We start from the raw sequence: 3,545 nt of genomic DNA, 5'->3' as shown, positions 1-3,545 counted from the left end.
TTCAGTTTTTATAATTCTAATAGAACCGGACACTGCCAAGGGAAAATCAGCCATCAAGGATCGGTATGCTAAGTTTGGGCGTGGTGAAATGAGCACCGAAGACGGTAAACGCATTGGACGCCCAAAAGAGGTTGTTACCGACGAAAATATTTAAAAAATCCACAAAATGATTTTGTGTGACCGTAAATTGAAATTGAATGAAATAGCAGACACTCTAAAGATATCAACTGAAAGTGTACATCATATCATTCACGAATATTTGGGTATGAGAAATCTCTGTGCAAAATGGGTGCCGCACGAGCTCACTTTTGACCAAAAACAACGACGAGTTGATGGTTCGGAGCAATGCTTGAAGATGATCAAGCATAATAAACCCGAGTTTTTGGGTCGACATGTGACAGTGAATGAAACATGGCTCTATCATTTCACTCCGAAGTCCAATCGACAGTCATCCGAGTGGACTGCATACGATGAACCCGCTCCAAAGCGTGGGAACACGCAACAGACGGCTGGCAGGACGAAATTGCCGAAAAACGGCCGCATTTAAAGAAAAAGGAACTGCCGCTACACCTAGACAATGAACCGTATCACAAATCAGTGAAAACGATGGCAAAAATCCATGATTGGGCTTCTAGTTGTTTCCTCATCCACTGTATTCTCCAGATCTCCCCCCTAGCGATTATTTCCAGAGAAGAGGAAGATCGCCGAAAATGAGGCCTATTTTGAAGCAAAAGACAAATCGTACTACAAAAATGGTATCGAAGGGAATCAAATTGAATTAAAAGAAAATTGCCAAAAAAATATGTTTTACTATGGTAGGCCGGGGACTTTTCAATTGACCTGTTAAGAGACCCCCAACTAATAATTAGTTATAGAAATACAACTAAACTAGAAAATTAAATAATCTATTATATTTAAAATTAATATAATTAACATTTTGTGTAATAATTTGGCTGCCCGCTATAACAAACATTAAGTAAAGACCGTTTTGGAGCGTTTTAGCACGCTTTCAAATTACTTTATGTTTCAAGCGTCAATTTTTCTTTCAAGTATTTTTTGCAGAAATAACAATAACAAGTAGTAGAATACATATACAATATAATACATAGAAATTAATTTATAATATAGTAATTTCGTAAGATTTTAGTAGCTTATTTGAGAAAAAACACTCTGATGCTACGAAAACGCAGTTTAACTTTTACAGTTTGGGGATTTCGACAATTTAAAACTGTCGACGTTGATCTGACATACTTCCCTTTTTCTGTATAGAATAAACAATATACCTAAAATATACAATTAATTACAAATATATGCAAATATATTTTTTACATTCATATTAATATTTAATTAATGTATAAAAGTAATTTGATACCTATAGTTTTAAGAGATTAATATTATTTAAATTAAAACTAGATTACTTTTTATGGGACCTCATTTCACCTTATATATTTATATTCTTCATTATCATGAATATCCATGTTGCATCGTTGCTATTTTCTTTCTAAGCCTCTGAATAAAAGGTATGGTTCAAAATAAAAATATAAAATTATACATAGAAATAAAAGAAAATATACTATAAAAGCTTAAAAATTAAATTTATCCAGACATTATATATTATCAAAAACAATGACAGTAGCAAATAAATAAATATATAATGAAATAATAAATAAACATAATAACTATAATTACTGAAGAGAAATTCCATGCAAAAAAATGATCGAACGAAACTGAATTGCCCGAAAGACGATATATTTCCTCGCAGTGGAGAAAAACTACAGACGGCAGAGTGTCGTAAACCAAACAGAGACTATCATTTCATTGGAAACTTATCCATCTCTTCAAGATATGTCACGTAATATGAAAAATGATGATAGAGTGGCGCCTCGCTACATATAAAAATTTATTAGATCCCATTCGATGGATGATCTTTATATTAAATCATATACGTCTCGATAAATTTGAACAAAAGATATTTTATTTTTCCCATCGAAAATTTACTGGATCTAAATTATCTTCAAGGGATTTTATTGCAAATAATCTACATTATTAAAAAAAGTCTCGCCCGAGCAGGGACTTGAACCCTGGACCCTTGGATTAAAAGTCCAATGCTCTACCGACTGAGCTACCCGGGCCTGTTGTGTGAGATTGTCTATAGCTCATTTCAGATAAGGAGGCATTATTTATGTTTTAAACTGAATTAAAACTCTTTAAAACATTATTTAAAATTAACTTTGAATATGCTCCTCCTGTAGACATTTTCTATTCCTCCTAAAATATTTTTAACTAACTAACTTTAAAACTTTTGCTATCAGAAAATTAGATTTTATGTGAAAGTATTATGGTAACATTAACAATTTTGTACGTATTGAAATAAATCATTGTATAACATAAATCTCATCAAATACTTATTGCCTATTGGGCATATTGTCGAATACTGAAAAAGTAATAACTTAAAAAAGCTTTAAAAAATTTTCCTTCCACTACAAGAAAAAAAGTAAATTTCGATTTTTTAAAATCAAAAATCAGTTTAGAAAATACCTCGAAGAAAATATCAAATAGTCTTGCAGCATTAGAATGAATTATTACAGCAAATCAAAAAGAAATATAGTTCTAATATATATATCGCTATCCAAAACACATAATTTACTCATTGTGACACTTTTTCAGTACATCCCCATTGGATGGACTGATGATAAATTGATAACTAGATTCCATCATCTATTTACAATTGGCTGAAGTCTATTAATTTCATAGCATAAACAATATGCAATGTAACAAAATGCTTAACTTGTATCATTAGGGCTTGATAACTAAAAAGCTTCAAGATGTATAAAAGCTTCTGAGATGAATCAAAACACGCAAAGTGTCGTAAGAGTTGAAAGACGGAATATCAGAAAGAGGATATCAAGTAATAGTTATGTTAATTATGGACAATATTTACTTATACAATATGTAGCGTTAATTGTCAGTTCATAAAACCATTTCATTATAAACTGCTACTTTTTCAAATACTTAGGAATCAAACAATTTTCTTATTATTTATTTTTATTTTTATTATTTTATGTTTTATTTTGTTAATTAATAATTATGTATTTTATTTTATAATATTATTAATTAATTTATTTTTTTAATAATAATTAATTGATTTATTTTTTACAAGATATATACAAATAATGTAGTGTTAGATTAAAACAATACTAATAAACACATTAACTTACATTTTATTAAAAAAAGTTTCGCCCGAGCAGGGACTTGAACCCTGGACCCTTGGATTAAAAGTCCAATGCTCTACCGACTGAGCTACCCGGGCATATGTTCGGATTTTTTTTATAATGCTGTTTACTGTTGTAGAGTACGATACGACTATAATATTAAAAATTATAGATAATAACTTACTAATAAATATAAATATTAAATGTATAATCCTTTTTAATTAATATATGAGTACTATAAAAAATATGGCAAGTTTTATTAAATTAAATTTAAATTTAAGCTTTCGTGTCAGTTCAATTTTAAAAGTCCTTAAGGGAGCTTCCTTTCGGAAT

General features: G+C 29.8%; 2 non-coding genes across 2 annotated transcripts; both read right to left on the bottom strand.

Annotated features, from left to right (window-relative positions):
* Positions 1-2,059: 2,059 nt before the first annotated feature.
* On the bottom strand, positions 2,060-2,132 carry TRNAK-UUU (transfer RNA lysine (anticodon UUU)). The gene has a single exon. It is a non-coding gene; the product is annotated as a tRNA-Lys (tRNA).
* A 1,105-nt stretch (positions 2,133-3,237) lies between these two features.
* On the bottom strand, positions 3,238-3,310 carry TRNAK-UUU (transfer RNA lysine (anticodon UUU)). The gene has a single exon. It is a non-coding gene; the product is annotated as a tRNA-Lys (tRNA).
* Positions 3,311-3,545: the final 235 nt, after the last annotated feature.

This window comes from Rhynchophorus ferrugineus, unplaced genomic scaffold, assembly GCF_030347505.1.
Source record: "Rhynchophorus ferrugineus isolate W39M unplaced genomic scaffold, kcgeb_rfMv2 rfM1, whole genome shotgun sequence".
Taxonomy (NCBI): Eukaryota; Metazoa; Arthropoda; class Insecta; order Coleoptera; family Curculionidae; genus Rhynchophorus; species Rhynchophorus ferrugineus.
Note: the sequence above shows the minus strand (reverse complement) of the source record. Positions and strands in the feature narration are given on the sequence as shown.